Source organism: Melanostigma gelatinosum (genome assembly GCF_949748355.1).
Source record: "Melanostigma gelatinosum genome assembly, chromosome: 10".
NCBI classification, from domain to species: domain Eukaryota; kingdom Metazoa; phylum Chordata; class Actinopteri; order Perciformes; family Zoarcidae; genus Melanostigma; species Melanostigma gelatinosum.
Window position 1 is genome coordinate 15,060,821 of NC_136643.1, and position 20,448 is coordinate 15,081,268.

General features: G+C 41.3%; 1 protein-coding gene across 1 annotated transcript in view; it reads left to right on the forward strand.

The window, feature by feature from the left end:
* Positions 1–20,448, forward strand: part of hs6st3b (heparan sulfate 6-O-sulfotransferase 3b) — a gene marked incomplete at both ends in the record, with an annotated part of 50,002 nt that overhangs the window by 1,451 nt on the left and 28,103 nt on the right. The window lies entirely within an intron of this gene.

Genomic DNA, 20,448 nt, shown 5'->3' on the forward strand with positions numbered 1-20,448 from the left:
GACTGTACTTGCATGAAGCACGGACTGAGTTTATTGTGCCTTCAGAATTGTTTTGCCTTCGTAGTAAACTGTTGCATCAGAGAGATATTTGATGTTGCTTTCAATCAAAATTAAAATGAGCAAATTCAGTTTCTAACTTCGATATTCTTTTCCATCCTGGTGCAGTCAGAATGTCTTTCATTGAGATTAAAAAACGACAACAACAACACAGCTGTATTGTTACGGCTACAGGTCTGGGGGTGAGGAAATTTGATGATCAAACATACAGCCTGAAGTCCCAACAGTGAAGCATATACAACTTGAATAAAGCAGCAGTGTTCGACTGAATGCTCTCTATGTTTGTGTGCTGTTATTTTACTTTCATCAGTTTAATCACAGAATGTTTGAGCAAATACCAGCAAAACCTATTTTAAAGGTCCCCCACAGTGTGTACGTTTGCTTTGTTTTTAAATTAAAATCCGGAGAAGACAAACTATTTACCACTGATTCTGAGTTTCTCATTGATTACACATTCTTTAGCTTTCATTCTTTAAAATGGGGTTCAACCCAAACCCTACCCATGTATTTAACATACAGGGATACCGACCGGGGTCCCACTGTAAGAAACAGCCATCATAGTCAAATGTAAACTTATTTAATCTCATTATTAGTTACATATTTAATGTCATCTGAAGGAGAAAAAAAACATGACTATGCTTTTAGAAAAGTTGCATGATGTGTCTGTCTCCTTCAAAATGACTGACAGACCACCCGAATAAAACAGATAACAACACCAAATTGGTATGATGAGGGTTAACAGCAAATCAAAGCCTATATAGGTGGTTGACGTGCAAAAAAAATAACACGCTCTTGGTGTGAGTAGGGCCGCCATAACTCCTGAACTGTAGAGAATCAAAATCGTTTTTTCCTTCTGGATTCCTTCATTCTGTTCAGTTCCATTCAATGCAACCTCTATTTACCTGCAAGCAACTGTACGCAGCAGCCCAGCACCCAGGTCAACAGTACTCGCAGAATAAATAACGGGGAAACACGGTTAATCTTAAAAACAAATCAAATGCCATCAAACTCTGTGTGACTATCTGGTAAAAAGCACACATCTACCCAAACAGGCCTCTCTCATTTCCGCCTTGCATGTTTGTGTTTGAGAGTGCATACATCTAGATTTCTAGTTGCAAACGGGCAAATAATCCTTGTTTCTGTGCCCTCAGCTCTATTCGAAAACACATCTTGCAACTCGGTGTCTTTAGAAATTCAAGTTGGGTTTGGGAATACAAACATACTTGACTTTAATACATGAAGTGAGGCAGCCAACACTGAGTTCACATTTTATGCTGTTTTGTGTCCCTACGGGTTTATTGCCTCATCCACTTGGAATGCTCAGTTCAGAAGTACAAAGAGACCAAAGCCCAAACATGAGAACAGTATGGTCGCTCTTCGATACTCTCCTTTGATGAAGCAAAGAGAGAGAGAGAGAGAGAGAGAGAGAGAGAGAGAGAGAGAGAGATGTGCCTATGTAATAGCAATGGATGTCCTCTGCTGTGATTCTGGATAATGAAGTTTAGATCACTGTGTCCTCGAGGTTTTTATGTTCTGTGCACTGAAAAGCTGTCTTGAAAGTAGTGTAGGAGAACAAAAACTGGCAACTACTTTAATTTGATTTGTGGATGGTTTTTTGTGTGTGAATTCTTTGCTTCCTTAATGATATTACTAATGAAGGGTGTTTGGTTTAACAGTTTTGATATACTCTCGCTGTACTTGTTCCTTTACACTGATCATACGCTTAATCAGTGTCATTCTTGTGGAAGGTGATGAAAAAGCCCTGTGGGCATTATGAGCTTGTGCGGCTCTGTTCCAGTCTGCTGTATGTCACTAATGTCGCTAATGGTCACTTTAGCTTACTTTTGAAGAATGGCGGGTCATTCAAAATGATCAAAACTCCTTCCTACAGCATGTTTTATCCACCATAAAAAAAGAACAAATTCACATTCCCTTAGATTCTACAACCACCCTAGAGGAGCAGTAATAGACTGTTATTTCTTACATGGTACACGAATGACGGGCCCCAGTCCTTTTCAGAATAACACCACACATCATATTTTATTCATATGTGATGCAGAGAGGGCTGCAATTACTGCGTGGTCGCTGCCACTTACAGCTCGGATCATTGGACGGTGCATGTTTCATTCGATCTACTACACTTTTTTTGAGTAATTCTTACACAGATTACACAAAAAACATCAAATATAACGTGTGACACACTTCATGACAAGACATTGACCACAAAACAATTTCTTCAAGTGCCAAGGTGTGCATCTCTTTTATCTGAGGTCCATTGTTCTTTTTCTTTTCAGTTCAGCTACAATTAGTTTGAACCCCGCATCACTAGAGATGGTGAAGGCCGACTGCACACATTGTCTTCCATATTTTTGTTACTATCCAATCAAATTATTGTTGCAACTCTGTCTATCAATGTGACAGACCTACAGAGAATTATCATCTGAATCTGCATGTCCCTTCGCCCCTACAAAGCTGTGACGTTCAGCTCGTTCTTGAGCTTTTCCGTTTTGGTTCACTCCAAGCGGCAACCTCCGAGGCTGAAAAACTGCAGTTCATCGAATGGCCACTTGAGGCTGGTGCCAAAGGCGAGGCGATCCCTATAGACCCCCATTAACATGCCCAACTTTACAGCACAAATAATAACATGTTTACAGACTGGTACAAGGTTTGGTCCCACTAGCTAATTTCCCCATTCATAATAACTGCAGGGGGGGGTTCAGCAAAGCTGCTCTAATTAACCCGCTGTAAACAACCTGTTCAGCACCAAACACAACAAACAGTGGAGCATTTTGCAGCTAAAGACCCAGAGAGTCAATATTGGACTTATAATCATCCGGTGGACACAAACGCGACTCCGATCGAATAGTAATGTTGCTTCATAACTACTGGATTAGTAAATAAACAATTATTTGCTAACACTAACGCCATATCAAGTCAAAGGGTGACGACATGCCCCGAAGTGGCAAGAAAGATTGGTTATTGCTGGTTTAAGGCATTAAAGTATTACAAGTATTAATAGTTGGGGGATTTTTGTGATGATGTCTATTGAACAACCACATTTAAAACTTCAATTGAATACAGTCATACCAGTAAATTGATAATTCTTCTTGCTGCACTCGACTTTTCTTCTCTGTATTCTGAAGCCTCTCGCCGAGTGAAAAAGAGAAAAGCGCCCAACCTCCATGAGGCACAGTGAAGCAGCAGGGTAACGGATGCCCTCCAGACACAGATGAACTCCGAGGAGGAAAGTTGAGCAGATTTACAGTTCTGGTCGTATCTGTAGATATTGGAGGCAAAGTGCTCATCACAATGATAGGGTTTTTATTATGTGTGGAGGTGTGGTTGCCCTGCAGGCCCAGGACTTCCAGGGCACTGGAGATTGCTTTTCATGTGTCATTAATTCAAGTCGTCATTGCTGGCAGGCCTGAGCATGTAATCCAGTTGATTTGATAATGAAGTGTTACTTATGCATAGAGTACTACAGCGTATGTCAAGCACTTGTTCACCATCATGACAAAGAAAATGCAAAAGAAAAAATTCAATAGAAACGTCTAATTCTTCTGAGCAGAAAGACTTAGTTTCCATGAGGACATTGCCAAGTAAAGCAAAGCAGCCTGTATTCATTTCAAATGAATAAAGGTGACTGGCCATTTTCAATTCCTTAAATTTGAGTCATTCCGAAGATCCAATTAAAAATCTTTTTATAGTGCGCTAAAATGATTATATTCACTGATGCTGGCCGTAATCATGCAATACTGATATATTTCTGCAAGCGAGAGAGGTGAGGCTTAACTCAAGCATCACAGATTGTTGGTCAGGGCTCAAGACATTTCTGCTCGACAAGATGATTTATACTCAGTGGAGCAGTTATCAGCTAAAGAGCCAGATACATCGCTCAGAGGTCGAGACCAAAAACAGAGCTAAAAGAAAGTGAATATTGGTCACATATTCATCAGCTGGCTAGAAACACGTCCCAAAATAAATGCAAATGTGTGTCCATATCTGCTGGATGTGTACGTGACATATTGAAATCATGTGACAAACTATACGACTCACGAGTTTTGACCACAATCTCTGGGGTCTTGTAATTCTTATTTTATCACACAATGCTTATATCTTAGTAAAGATGTATAGTACTTTGTGTGAGTGTGCACCCAGTTTTCAGAAGTTTTTAATCACTTTTAGGAAGATTATAATTTTTCTTTGCCATGTGATGCCTCCTCTATTGGAAGGAGGGTTAGTGTTCCAGTTCTTTGCCGAAATCTGCTGCTTGATGCATGATGCACCAAACAGGGAGGCCTGGCTTCTCGTCGCACATTATTGTACAATATGTATTGATTGAATAACTGAGCACTTATAGGCCACTGCAATATTAGTATTTGGAGAAAATGAAAAACTTTGCATGTGTTTCGATTGTTACGAATATTCGTCATTGTCCATTTGGCTTGTAACTGTTTGAGATATAGTACGGATGGAGCTAACCGTCTTTCTCTAAAAGCCACTCTAGGTAATGAAAGCCATGCAGCTTGCCAGGGCAGTCTTGTAGCTTCTCTGATGCTGCTGTCAAATATTTGCTGGTCCGGCAAATATGAATCTCCAATTGTCTGATTCAGCTTTTATAGTGTGATTAAAGGGTGGCATTTGGTCAAATTGCTGGCAAGGAAAACCTCGTTTCCTGGAAGCCGGTTTGTAAGACTTGGGCAGACTTAGATCCTCCTGTGGTAGGAAATGTGGAATCACTGCAATGTAGCACATTTTTATTTTTCCTCACCGAAAGCAATGACACGGATGATTCAGCTTCAAAACTGTTTTGGCTTCAGTCAGATATGGTGTTTTCTGAATGTGATCCATCCCATCACATGAGATGAATTCCTTGTTCTAACTCTGAACAGTGTGCCTTCGTGAGCTCTCACATCCCAGGCATGCTGTCGCGGAGCTGAACTCCTGCTTCCCGGTCAGCTTCTGATGAGCCTGAGATCACACCCTATACTGTCGTAACAAAAAAAGACCAGAAGCAAAGCAGCTCCTCTGATTTCATTGAATGTACTCTTCAGCGTGATGAGAATGAGTCAGCTGCTGCAGCGAATCAGAGATTCTGTGTTTATTGTCCCCAAGAATCCTGCTCAAATGCTCCAATTATCAGAGGGCAATTAACTTTGTTCCTCTTTCCTTTCCCCTCTAATTTAGAAAAGCACATTCTAGTTTCTACTACAAACAATGTAAAAAAAAAGTTATTGTGTAAAACTTGTATATATTTTACCATAAATTCCTCCAGTGTTTGCTGATCAAGAGCTGTCTGATCAGCAAGTTCATGAATATTGCTTTGAAGACACTGGTTGTTGGCTTTTGGTTTTTGGTGTTTGGCTTGATATTTGAACCAGTTTAGCTTGATGTGTCACCATTTTGTTTTTTAAATGCAAGACCCAATAAAATGTGTGCTTTATATTATGATTAAAGCTTACTTTGTGTATTTGGAAGAATCACTGCAAGAGAAAAATGTTCAACACCCTCATAAACAAGGCAGGCATTATTAGCCTCCTTGATAATGCATAAGACATCTCCCTTGCCTGTGTGTGCATGGTGTTTTGTTCACCCCTGCGTCTTTACGTGACGGATAGACTCATCCAGCATGAGGAAAATGTCAGAAGATGTGCCGGGCTGTGTTCTTTCTCAATTGATAGCTGTAAGGCATGACGAGAGGACCGAGCCAGGAATAGCCGCCTCTGGAGTTGATTTATTATAACAACGTGGAGAAAGGTCATCTGTCCTTATCTGGGGCGAGCTGGTGACAGGTAAGTTATACTGCCTCACACCGCTCCCCAATTTGAATTCAGATGTTTAGTGGGCACCTGGCACACTTAAAGTGTGAGCACAGGTAGAGTCACCTTCACACGGCTTAATCTCCCCTTGCAAGAGTGCAGCAACCCCACCGTCTTTTGGACGAAGCTCTCGATGTTTGTTTGGGCTGTGTTGGCTGGCAATGTGGTGATATATGGTAAGAATTTAAACACTTCGGAATGGTTTCACTACAGGGAGACGGTGCATGGGAGGTAAAGATACACCAAAATCAGCCATGACACGTATGTTGTAAAAACAAATAGTAATCCTTAAAATCTTTACGGCAGCATCTTCCCTGTGCTGCAGCATCAGTCAGACTCGCTGTGAGAGAGATTTGAATAATCTCACTGAACAGATTGCAGTCCAGATTGCCTCTTAAATTCGTGCATTTATAAATAGGTGCTTGGTCCTGCTTTATTTTGCAAAATGATTATAGATATGTAATCAGCAGGGCATATTGATCATTAATCACATTCATCTGCAGTCAGTGCAGTGCTGATTAGACAGACATTTGTTTTATTAATGTTCAATATATAATTGAACATAAAAAAATCTATTCAAACAACATTAATGACATAATAAAACAATTCTTAAGAGGAATCCTGTCTTTAATTGTGCTTGACTTGACTATTATGTTATATATTTTAAACATCTTCTACTATTTGATTAGGCGGAGAACTTAACATGTGACGTGTATTGTTGTCTGTTATGCGAACTGAACCATTGCTTCTTTCGCATTGGAAAAGAATTTCCGTCTTTAATTCAATTTCTTTTCACAACCCCCCTACAGTATTGCAGTTTAAATTGGGTCCCGGGCCACAGTATAATACGTATGGATTGAAAATCGGTCCCAACAACAGCACGGCACTGGAGAGTCGAGTAACATCTTGTGGCATCGCGGAGTGCTGGTGTGGAACAAATAGCATTATGTCCCGGCACATGTTGTGATACAGCACATCAACCTCATCATAGGAATCCGATGTCCCTCAATGCAAGACATCAAGACATTCCTCTCGAGATGCCGGACAAATTGCTACGAAACAGAGCTTTAAATCCCACCTGCAAATCCAGGGATCACTTAAGCTCTCATCAGTCCCCATTCCGCTCTGGATGCTGGACTTTGCTTCATTCATCATTCTGTGTCAGCCTCCCTCCCTCTCATGTAGGGAATCGGAGCTGAGCATTTGTTTACTTTCTTTTCAAGGGTGGTGAGGAGAATTTCTCCAAATACTAGAGGCATTTGCTCCACTTGTAATGCCAGGCATGTCTGAGAATCATAACCAGTTACGGAGGGGGGAACAATATTAAGTGTCTTTGAGTGCTTCCTTTTGAGCAGTATATGTATGAGTTACCAGCAAATGGCTTTTCCCTCTCGCTGTCATCAAGAAGCAGATTATGCCTTTGTTAAATATTTCAAGATGTAGTGTTAACCAATGCATATTTATGCCATGTGACGCACTTTAGCTTTTTTTTATTTTAATTTTCTTTACACCTATAAGTGTGCTGCGAAAGCCAATTTGGGTGTGTTGAGAGCTTTTAGCAACAATGTGCAGAGAAGTTGTTGTTTTAGGCCTGGGAATGCAATGCAGGGTGCCAACATGACTAATGGGCCCAACCTGGATCCTTTATCGACTCGCACAGAAAATACTCAGGGATTGATTTGACTGCTTGTGCCACTGCCATAATCTCCCTTCCAATGATATGGTTTCACGGCTATTGCAAAACTGCTGGCGCAGCTTTTTTTTTTTTTTTTTTTAAATGTCGGTTGTAATATCCAATCTGATCATGTGGGCTGCTCAGTGTGTAGCCACGTGTCGAGTTACTCTTTTAAATTCAGCCTGCCTTGTCAGCTCAGCGTTACATGAGTGGACGGATGTATTCTTTCCCCGGAAGGCACCTTGGGAGTGGCAAAAAGAATGATGGGGTGAGGTATTTAATTGTTTTTACTGAAATAACAAACATTCATGCAAAAAGAATGCTTATAAGATATTGTATGTTGTGATTTCTGAGAATACAGCCTTATTTGATTTTCAAAGGTCTTATACTGTATCTGTTTGACCACAGAGTTGAAAGGAAAGCATTTACAAAAGATTGAATCAGAAGACAAGCAGAAACATAAAGGCCGAGGTAAAACAGATATGCAAGTTTCCAAATTCAAAGGCCCACTGGGATGTCTAGTGATTTCTAATAGCATTTTATTCTTAAAATATCGATTTTCAGGTTATTTCCCTTTTTCATGGAACTTCCTCAGCACTCACTAAAATAAAATAAAATTGATTATCCAGGGTATTGGCAAATGATGTGCTTCAAATATAGCACCAGACACAACCAGTCATTTACCTTTAAAGTTTAAATTTTGAAGTTGTGTATATAATTGTTTTTGTTTGTTTTACAGAAGGCTTTGTAGTTCAATGAATTATGAATTACATAGTTCATTGATAACATTCTAATCTAACAATCTACAACTTTTAGAATCAGCATCTTTCTCAGACATTTCTCCTGTGTTGTTCTTTCACATAACAACATGCTACGTCAGATTATCCCTAGGGACATACATGAGGGGGGTCCCCGGGATATTCTCTGTCATGTAAGGGCCGGGGTCCTTGGTTTAAAAAAATAGAGGACCTCTGTCCCTAAAGTTTGAAAGGAGAGCTCTGAGCTCTAATCAGCTGTTCCAGGACTGTGGCCTTTCCATGTAGATGATTGATTCAGGCGCGGTGAGGAGGGAGAGGAGGGATCAGGCTCTGGGCTGTGTCCGTTAATCACACTGTATTACCACACAGGATGCATTTATCACCAAACACCAAAGGCTTCAGTCCACGGGGAACACTGAAACCAATCTCGGCGCTTACATGCAATCCATCCAGGTCCACGAAAAGCAGCCTGGTTGAGCGCTACCACATCCATTTTCCCTGTAAGAGGGGTCTGTTCCGCAGAAAAGTAAGAAGCAAAGAACAAAGGGGAAAGGAGGGGTTTGAAGACACTTTGGGATAAGTCCTTGGGAAGCCCTTTGTGTTTTGTTTTTTAGTTTTGATCTCATCCAATGTGACAGCCTTGTGTGATGACTTGTCACGTCATGGAGTGCAAGCATATAGCTTCTAAAACAGCCCTCCATTAAAACAAGTGGTTATACTTTGGTGGTGGGCTTGTTGTCTCACGCACAGGTGAAACCATGAAATCTGTTTCATAAAGTTTTGTTGCTTCAAAGGTGAATCTAGTAATGTGTGCCTGCACCCTCTATTGATTGGCCAAGGCACTGACTTGCTGGATAACGTTGGATTGTGTTGCAGAAAAAACGTTGAGCCAGCTTCAACCTTTTTGCAGACAACCCATCTTTTCATGCCAGAGCCCTCTGCCCATTGAGATGAATATGGGAGATGAAGCTGTTCACAGAGGGCTGTTGTCTGACGGCCTCAGGCTTGGATAGAGCCCGTAGACGCGTTTGGTGTCAAAGCCAAAGCCATGCTCTTTTTGGGGTGGTACAGCGGCCTGTCTGGCTGCCAGTCGTGATTATTTTCATTCGACAAATTATTTTTGATGATTTAAATCACATACCATGGGGGGATAGGCAGTGCTGACTCTTTATCCGTTATCCCCAGTTAACTTCGGAGTTCTTTTTTTCCAGACTGTGCACAGGGTTTTAAACTTTTTAAACTTTTAAACTCCAGATAACATTCTCCCTGATTACTGGACCCCAGGATCCGCATGCACGGGCTCCACTCACACCCTCGAACAACTGACATTAGCCATGATAATGGTTTTCCTAGTAGGGGGTTGTGTTTAAAGGCTGTGAAATAATGTGCCTTTGTGCAGCGGCGCTCTAATGTGGTCCTGAGCGAAAGCGAAAGTAAAAGCTTGTACACTAAAAGCTACAATTACTGAAGAGATGTTCAATTGGAAAATGGTCAGCAGCAGATGATATTTGTATAATTGTATGTGTTTATTAGCATCACTTTATGCCTGTTGTTTTCTTTCTATCTAATCGTTTGCATCGTTGGGTGTGGTATGAGTGTAACATGAAAAGCTAGACTGCAGAAAACAAGTTTGTCCACAGGAAGTCTTTTTCACAAGATGTATCAGTCTGACATTTACATTGAAATGGAAAGTGTGACCGAGTGAGGTTACATGTCTGACTCCTGGTGTAATTGTTTAAATGCGAAGGCATAGAGCCACACTCCCTCAGGACCTAGCACCGATGCTTGATAAGTTAGAGCAAACAGACTCCTGTTTAGCTTTGATGAGCGGCTTTGATGAGCGGCTGTGTTTTGTCACATTAAGAAGAAAAACAACGTTTAAAGGAGGGTAACCACTGCTGTTTTTAATTAACGCACCGCACTTGCAATCACAGCGATACATTTGTCTGCTTTGTTGTCTGGTGAAGTAGATCAAAGTCAAATCAGTGCCAGCAGTTTGCATTTGAGGTGAGCTTTTGCTTCTTCTTTTTTTTTAATCCGAGAGCTACTGGGAAATATACAGCGCAGCTTTCTTTTAATGTCCCCCAGCATTTGGAGGCCTCAGCTCAGTGGAACGGTAGGATGAAATTCCACTTGTATTGACAAGATTGGCAGGTCGTCCAGAAATTTATATTCATGGCTGCAAATGGAAATGGAACAACCAAGAGAGGTGTCCTGCAGTGCCAGTCATTGATGTGCAGCGGAGGGGAGAGAGAGTGGCATTTAACGGCAAGAGGATGAGCGGCCTCTGAACAGCTCGAATGCTATGCAGCAGATGACCTTGCACATATGCAGTAAAATCAGGATACAGTATAGGGACTGAGGGGAACTGAGAGGAATGGACCTCAGAGCTGAGGGAGTCATTTCAGCCAGCCTCCACCTTGCCGCAGTCAGGAGAGACAAACAGGAAAATCAATACTCAGACTCAGGACAGTTCACTACAAGGGCCTTTCTCAGCGCCGCTATCTGTCAGAGTCAGTCCCTCAAGCGAGATGGGATGGGAACCGCTGACAAGGAAGGTGTCGGGGCCACACTGATCACACTGTTAGAGAGCGACTGAAGTCTTGTTCAGCACTGCGGACAGCTCCAGACAGACAGAGACAGAGGGCTCGGGCAAAATGTTGTGTCCCGGGTTCATCTACCCTTCTTTACTGCTTCAAAACATTGCATTTCTGGGAGCTTGAAATTAGTGCCAGGTGATTTGTCATATTACCATCTTTTCTGTGTTATCTGGATTACAACATTAAGTTCTTCTAAATAGCCTTTGCGCATCATGACCTTAGAATTATTAGGTTCAATCTGAATTTTGTCTGAATTACAGTGGTGTTCAGTCACGGCCCTCTCACATTTCAGCTAAATACACACCACCTGCTTCTCTTAAGCAAACAAGCTAAACAGTAGCTACCAGATTTAGCCAGTCAGCTCTCGTTAGCTAGAGCAACAACAACAATGTCAAAGTCATTCCGAATCAACAAACTAGAGGCTGCTGCAGTAAATAAACATATCCAGTCTATGAAATAAACACTCACACGGAAACAAACTACTTTTATTTGGCATTATAAGGCTGCAAACCTGCTACCTAGCAAGCAAGCTAACTAGCTAGGTTGTCATGTGAGTTGCTATTAATAGTATTACTTAGCATCAAAGCGAAAAGACAGAAAACTACAGCAGCTAATCTTAGCTGATTAATTTAGCGTTACCTCAGCCATGCATTGAATCTACAAATGTTATTTACAGAAATAGAAAATCTGTGGTTGATATCACCACCAAGAGCTAGCTCTCATCGCTAACACTGGCTCCTCAGGTTGAGGCTAGTTAGCCGGCTAGTTAGTGGGTTCATGTATGTAATACATATTATTTTAGGAAATGAGTCCTTATTTATTTATTTGATAGTGAATCATTTGGGGTTGGATTTGCGCAGTGTTTTTGGAAAATAATGATTTTTAAGAGGTGGTTTAGCTTTTGAAGCTCAATAGGAGCTAGAGACAAAGCATCAGAAATCTGAACACACAACTAGATTTTTTTCATACGTCCATCCACTCAAGTAATAGCCCTGTAAATGGGTGGGAGAAGAGTCACGTTTTATCCTCAGTATTTTTGCTGTATGTGTGTGGAGAAAGAGGGGGGAGGGGGCAATCAGGGAGTGCTGCCAATGGTAATGAAGCCACCACTATAAATGGGCTAGTCATTCATGATTAACTGGTATGTCATGCCTGAAGTAATTGCCTTAATTAGCTTGAACAGGTTTCAGGGTTAATGGCACAACAGGTTGGCAGTGAACCTGATTTACTGTTGGAAGTTAATGATTTTACTCTCATCTTCTCCTCATTCCTCGAAATGATTTGATTAACAGTATGGGAGAAACAGATCCCCTTGTTTGTTAATACAAAATCAATTTCATGGCTGGCTGAGCTATCTCTGACTCTGACAGTGTTTTTGTTGGACGAGCAAGGCCTTCAGTCAGCCACTGGAGACAGGACAAACACAGAGAGGTCTGTGGAAGAGCGCAGACGGTAAATCTGCCTCTCTCTGAGTGCAGTGCATGTTTGGAAGCTGGCAGCTCTCCCATCCCACAAATTTACCTCCACTAAGCTTTTCTGCCATGACCAGCAGCCAATCCGGTGTGTTTTCCCGGAGACTGTGTCAGAGGAATAAGCCTATGCGAGTAATTGGTAAGCAGGTACCATAAAGTCTCCCCTGTGAGGCAAGATCAATCAGTTTGAGAGTGTGTGTTGTGAGGAATGCCAGGAGGGGGCCTGTTATTGAATCGAGGTCAAAATATAACAGCCTTTTCACCGTTAACCTCTATTTATCCTCATTGAAAACAGTTCAGACAAACAATTTGGTTCTGCTTCTTTGTGGCACATTGTCCCTGCAGCATGGCTCGGGCATTTTGGCAGAGCTCGCACGCTACTCTCAGAGCAGCAGGAATGTTACAGCCTTTGATTTTCTTTTCTTTCTGTAACAATGCAACAATTAGTCTTAATTAGTTAGTCAATCGACAAAGAAAATTACTATTTAGCTATTCAATTCATCATTTATTAAGTAATTTCTTCAAGCAAAAATGCTAAAATAACGTACTTTTAAAATGTGATGATTTGTAGCCTGTCTGATTCATATCATAGTGAATTCTATATTTGGTTTTTGCACTGTTTTTCTGACAATCCATAGACCAAATGGTTAATTGATTAGTCAAGAAAAGAAACCCTGAATTAATAAATTCTGGAAAAAAATGTTGGTTGCAGTCCCTTTTTCATTAATTAATTCATAAATTGTGTCTTCAAATAATCATAAATAAATGGAATACAATGTTTATGAAATTCATTGTGATGAACATTGACTTTTGCTGACACAGCTCTGGTACATATGGATTAAAGGCAAATACAATATGGAGCAGTAAAATGCAGAGCTGCAAAAAAACAACTTTGCAATGCCCGATGAGAGTCTCAAAGGTGCCGCCACAGTAGAGTAAATGACGTGCGAGTGTATTCCAGAGCTTTACTCGCGTTGGAGATGAACAAGGAGGAACAGGGAGGAACAGGGAGGTCGAGGAGTCATTGCCGTCTTGTGTTTCCTCAAGTGCACTGTCATGACAACAGCAACAAAGATTATTTCATGCCCCCTTCACAGCATTGTATCTATCAGCGGGGCTGTTTGTTCGGCACACTTGAATAGTTACGACTCTGCACACATCAGACTTTGAGCAGTCTTTCATTCACAAGAACTGAAGGAGAGATTTTCAGAGTTGACGTGCGGTATAATTGAGACAGCAGTGTGAAGGAAAGGAGGGGTTTCCTTGCGGGGGAAAGAACATAACCAGAGTGTCAGTGTTCCCCAGTTGCTCCGAAGACGGCAAGTCCTGCATTACTTGCTCCTGACGAAGTTTCATCATGAGCAGAGCAACAGCGAGAGGATCCGACGCCAGTGAACAACAAAGATATTATATAGACATGTCGGCCTCCTTCTTTCTCTCTCTCACTCTCTCGCTCTCTTTGGTTCTTTCTCTGTGTCTCCTCCTGCCTTTTTTCTTCTCCCTGCAGCCCTGTGATCAACTTGCCTGCGCTGCCGACGCTTTTGTTCATTGCGCAAATCATTCAACTCGTGGTGTCAATGAAACTTTGTGTCTGTGAGCCAGCGAAGCACTCAAAGTCCCACTCATCTGACACAGCAGTTACACTCTGCCTTTGGATGAGGGGCATAATGGAGGGGAGGTCCTGTTTTCAACTATTCATGTGTAATGTCAAATATTGGATGTGTGTTGAGCAGGTAGCAGGTAGGGCAGCACAAATATTTTTGCGTACATTTTGACCTGAACTTTAATTGAACCCGCCATGTTGGTATATGGGCCCACAACTCAAAGTCTGTCTTGTTATTGGGCAACATATGCAGCAAGGGTTTGGTTATTAAGTGGTATTGATGTAACGGGCAAAGGTTGCAGATTGACTGAAGTAGCAGAAATGAAGGACCAGGTAAATTGCAGGAGTTGGCCTTTACCTACATGCAATCCTAAGATACACATCTTTTATTGATGTGTGTGAAAATGTTCTCCAAGGTGGCAAACAAAGCAGAGAGTGTTTGTGAGGCTTCAGGTTGTGTAAAGCGGGTTGATCACAGCAGTTCGTGAAATAGTCACCAAATTTGATCTGGGTTTCGTGCTTAGCGACATAAATTGTCCATTTCTTTTTTCATGGAGCTCCGCAGGACTTCTTTTTCTGTCAGTGGGGAGGATATTACACATCAAAACAAAACGTATAGGTTTAGGCAACAAAACCACTGAGTTAGTTTTAGGGAAAACGTCACGAACGCGCCACTTCGCAACAACACTTTAGGGCTCGCGTTGTCGACGCCGATCTTGTGGTTGAAAATCCTGTGTTTGTTTGATCCATCCACCGACCCACTCGCCCACCATGAGGTGTCTTTTGCATTGTTTAATCCTACATCACTTGCTCTGACCACTGCGTATTCACTTGAATGCATTTCATTTGTGTGAATACCACGAAAGAGGATGCGTATTGACTTTCTATTGCCATGGTTTTTATGCAGAGCAACAAGGAAACAATTTGGCTCATGTACACGAAACCATTTCATGACTATTTCACAGACTGCCATGACACTGGGCTGGCAATAGTGTTGTATGCTGTTGTGTTGTTGTCGGGGTAATCAAAGCAATCTTTGTAATGCTTTCTTATTTTAGAATTTGTGTGTTGCTTGAGTTTGTTTGAGGCTTGAATACAGGGTTGAGTGTCAGGGAGTTCAAAATATTGGTTTGATTTAAAGTCAATGGTACAAGCCAGTGTACATGAAAAGGATAAGTCAACTAGGACACCCAAAGGTGCATTTTGATATGAAACATCCAATCACAGAGCTTTAACGTCTGTTACATGCTCCATTAACTCATGGATTCATGGGTATTTCACTATTTAGATCCATCAAACTGATGGTCCAACAAAACTGAGTTGAAACTATAAGTTCAACTCATTTTAAACACCACAAAGTATTGTTGTTATTTTCTTCTTTTGTAGAGTAATGTAAAGGCTTGAATAACAAAGATTTACATTTAACCGCTCCAACTTGTGGCCCTCCGTGCTATCCCCTTTATACAGTAGTTCATGTTACATGTCGGGGATGCTCTTTAAAGCTCACCCTGTAATCAGAGCTGATCGGGCAGCAACAAAGGAGCTGTGGGTCTGTAAACCCAGGGCCTGGCTTGCTGTCTCCACTCGACATTATTATAGCAGCATGACGTGAAGAAGATAAATCATGGATGTTATCAAGTTAGGATCCGGGGCAACGTTGGTCCTCTATCGCTCTCTAGGTGATCGGGAAGGTTGAACAGCTCTGCTCCTCAGAGATGCCCTAAGCTGATAGCTATAAACTCACTGTGCGGCACTGAGCTAAAGCAGCTATCAAATGCCACAAGGCATGACCGAGCCCTGGCTGCATTTGTCTGTTAATGATGGTCAGACACCCCTATTTCTCCAGTCGCTCTCGGCGGATGCCAACTGTCCTTACCAGGGCGCGGAGCGAGATGCAGGAGGAGGATCTGACACCGGCGTCGCTCCAAATAGTAAGAGCTGTGAGAGAGAGAGATTCGTCTGACCCTGTCAGAGCCCCCGACATACTCCACAGCTCCACTGCACTAACAAGCATCATAGCTCTCAAAACAAAGTAGGATCCATTTTTGGCTGTTGTGTGCCGTGCTGAAGCTCCGCTTCTTTCAGTTTTTTTGTCTGTCATATGTGAGACGACGACGACTCTGTGATTTACTGGCAAACGAAGATCTAATTTGGGGAGTTGGACGGAGAGATATGATAGACTGAAGCATGACGTGCTGGCTGCCGACTGAGCCGATGGACTAATGGAGCGTCGCTGTGTGTCCATCTGTGGGTCCATCTGGTGTGACGGGCAACGAAAGCGACGCTAAGAGCTGCCGTATAATTGAGGACACAGAACCCAAAATCAAGATTATGCGTACGACATGACCTAACATGATGCAACACAGAAAAGCACACATTAGCATAACTTAGTGGGAAGTGTGACAGATTTAATTTCAGGGCAGTTTAAGGAGCGTTATGTGTGGCAGATATGTGGTTTCTCAGTCTGTCTTTGAAGTAAAATTCAGCAGAAAGGTTGAAGTCTTTTGTGATTAAGCTTTGAATTTGTTAGTGGTTGGAAGTGTGTTTTCATATGTGTATTGGCTAACCAAGCACACTGGAGAAGCCCAATGTCTCCATACTCTGTCAGTATTGATTGAACAGTGAGGAGACGCTTCACTGTTTGTGAAGTATGATCTTTCTTATAGTGTTGCATGATGAGATCGATTATAGCCATACACGTGATATCCATTAAGCACACCGTTTATTTTCCTCCTTCGGTATTGATCTTGTATCGTTTCAAGTAGTGAAATAAACCAGTATGAGGATTTTTTTATCTGGGTCGATGAAGATTAGCTTACGATATAATATTTCATCTTTAACCAGACATTTCAGAATGCCTTTCTTTTGTTTTGTTTTTATGAAATGGCGCCGTAGCAGTGCACAGGTGAACACTTTCGTTTGCTTCAGTTGACAACAATAAAAAGTGCCAATTAGAGCGGTCCCTGTGAGTCGTGGGGAAAGGTCATTTTGACAGTCTCATATTTTCACAAGCTGGAGAGCAAATCTTCTCGCAGCAAGGGCAAAGCATGACGCCATTTTGTTCAGACTAACAGAATGAAAGGATGGTTGTCAGTATCCGACGAACCTGCATGCACGAGTTGTTAAGCAGCAGATTATATTGGTTGCATTTAGTAATGCTGTAATTAACACAGACACAGCAACAACAAAGCAACACAGCAGGTGTGTGAAGAATTCCACCTTTTTGTACAAAATAATTAACACTCTCTGGTATATGGGCTTGTATGTCAAAGTTTCTGCAACTTTTCTTTAGATAGAGATGAATTGGCCACACTGATTTTGCTTTTGCAGGTGTACATGTCGGCCCATAAGGAAAATTAAATCGCAGTCACATAAATGCCAACTGTCAATCAGCCTCAAAAAGAAATTGTTGGAGAAGAGAGGAAGTAGTAGTAGTTTACAAGTTACAATTTGTGCTGTTAATTCTGATAAATAATTGGATATCTTTTTTTAACTTGAAATAATATTGTACGATAATGTAGGATATTGAGATTTTACCCTTGTCTACTTCCCCCTTCGGACAGTGATCTTCACTGTTCGATTCTGAGATGAGAATGGTCAGCAATGCAACAGGTGCAACCAACAATCCTTGATGTGATCTCCACAAACCCTTTCTATCAACTGCCGCCCCTCTCTGCACCCACGTGTTATGTTCTGGCTCGATATTCTTGGATCAAAATTTCGGGTTACATTTCCATCTCTCTGGTAAAGGTCATGTGAGGTCAGGGAATATGTTGTAGAATAACCGTACGAGACCTCATATAAACTGTTACTTTGAACCCAGCATGTATGAACATGGTTAAAAGATAAACAGAACTTTGCCCTGACCAGACAAATATCAGTTGACCTGCCGAGAGTGTCAACCTGACCCGGACAGGAGAAGGAGGGCATGACATGATGAGAGGTCCAGATGTTTTTGTATTGGTTCAATTGAAGGGATTTGATTGGTGGACTGTGACGTAAGGTACAGTCCACCAAAGGTATAAAGTCAGGCGTTAGAAGTCTGACACTTGGGATTCGTTGTGAACTGTCTTTAAAATAAATGGTCTCCGCTACATCTCTTCTCTTAATTTCTACCCCAACAATACATGCTGGGTTCAAAGTAACAGTTTATGTGAGGTCTCATACGGTTATTCTACAACAGGAATCAGACAACTGAGTAATGCCCTTCACTTACCAGCCACACTTCATTCAACTGCACCATGTGGAACACTGTATATTGGTACATACATTCATGCTTGTATTTCATTTTTCCTGCGCTGTAAATCGTTCTGTCATATGTTTAGATATTAAGGGGACGGACATGCATATAGAACTATACAATTATACAAACACTGCTGTATATACTGGACATACATTTTTGTCACCAATGAGAACAACATGGCATGCCTTTTTTCAAACCAATGTTTGTGATAATCATAAGAGTCTACAATCGTGCGAGCGACTCTGTGTGTCTATACTCAGGGGATCATCACCAACATCAGCAGGATGCATCCTCTGGGGACCATTAATGTGCAAACCTAAATACATGGCAATCGATCCAATAGTTAAGATATTTCAGTCCAGACCAAAATGGTAGACCGACCTTATGACCTTAAGACTGACATTGCCATCCCAAGAGCCAAGCTATGCTCACGTAGCTAAAATGATGGAACAATAGATAGAAGAACATTTTCCTTTGATCTTTCACCTCAACAGCTTTACATTTGTATTAAAAGTTTTACCTGGAAACACGATCAGCATCCTTACGAAGAAGAAGATGTGACTGTGTTACAGGTGATGGCAGTAAAGAACTGACTCACTGCCTGAAGGAAATACATTGCTATTCATCAGGGTTTTTTCCATTTCTCTTATTCTATTGCATTTCATTTTCTCCCCTTTGTGTTTCTTATTAAGCTTTGATATTCATTCAAGTCATGGTTAAACATATCTAATTTGCATAGATTTTAATAACAAAAGATAGCAGATACACAAAAGCACCAGTTCAAAGGGATTTCAACCCAAATCAAAACGTGCCTGAAAGAACTCAGGAGATCTTTGCGCTTACTCTGCAGAAGACAGATATTGAATAATATTTCTTACATCCTGCATTTAGCTGAGTTTCCCCAAGCGGAAACGGTTTTAACTGGACACCAAGAGTCCACGAAGAAGCATCCAGTCAGTAAGATTGATTTGAAAATAAATTATATATCAAGTTTACGAAGAATGAAAGTAACACTTTGGATTGAGTCTTTGTCTCTGCTGTAAGCATTTATAATGGGTATTTTATGATCTCTTATCCCAAAAGTGATAAAGCATGATCATACTTTTCATACTTAGTGCCACAGTTGCCCATCACTCCATCCATTTAGCATAAAAGGTCATACGGTTTTATTTCAGTAATGGTGCTTCCTGTTGCTGTAATGAAGGGAAAATGTGCTTGCCATAACACATTAATGGCAGCTCATTGACTGCTTCAAGTTGAGTAAGGGACTATTGATATACATCGGACGTACCACAGAGCTCAGACATATCACCATTATACTGTTCGTCGATCCCGACACCAGATCCCACTTTTGCAAAGCTATAGAGAGCAATGCAGACATTCATATTGGAAGTGTGGGCAGCACAGAGCGAAGACGCATTGCTGCAGCCTTGTTAAAGGAACATCTCTAATTCTTAATTGAGTTGGAATAATGGCTCAGCAGGACCCAGACACAACATTTTAGATGTTTCATAACAGGCATCAGCATAAAGCTCTTATGACTGGTTTCTAGTTTGACTCCTCCCTCCATTCATCCAAGTTTAAACAGACTAAATATATATTCCAGAAGATGCATTGATGTATTGCATCTTTTTCTTTTAGTAAAATAATAAATACCAGAGCAATTTATACAGTATTGGCCTTTACTTTATTTAAAGCAGAGAGTGGGCTGCTATAAAGGAGTAACATAATGCAACTAATTATTTTTTATATATATAAAAGGTCAAACAATAGCAAAAAATGTCCCTCTCTTTTTCAAAGAGCCCAAGGTTGCATCGTCACATTTCTTGTTTTGTCCAACCAACAGTCTAAAACCCAAAGCTATTCAACAATTCAAATGACTGAGGTGAGGTGAAGAAAAGTTACACATCCAGTAACTTCTGCCTTCTTTTTTTTGACCCCATCATAACTTACATACGGTCCCTTGTATGTTACCATAAAACAAGCCTCTACTGATGTGATTATGTCGAATCCCATTTTGCTGCTCAGTGGCGCTTTCATGAGAATGCGAACTGCAGCTGCTGCATCATATCAAGGACAGAGACGAGCCGAAGCCCAGGTGCTGTTCACAGCTATGTGTGAGGCTTTGAGAAAAGTTCAACGCTGAATAGAAATTGTTGAGTCAGAAAATACAAATACAAACAGGGACAAATCTCTGGGTTGTGATTATCCTGGCCATTAA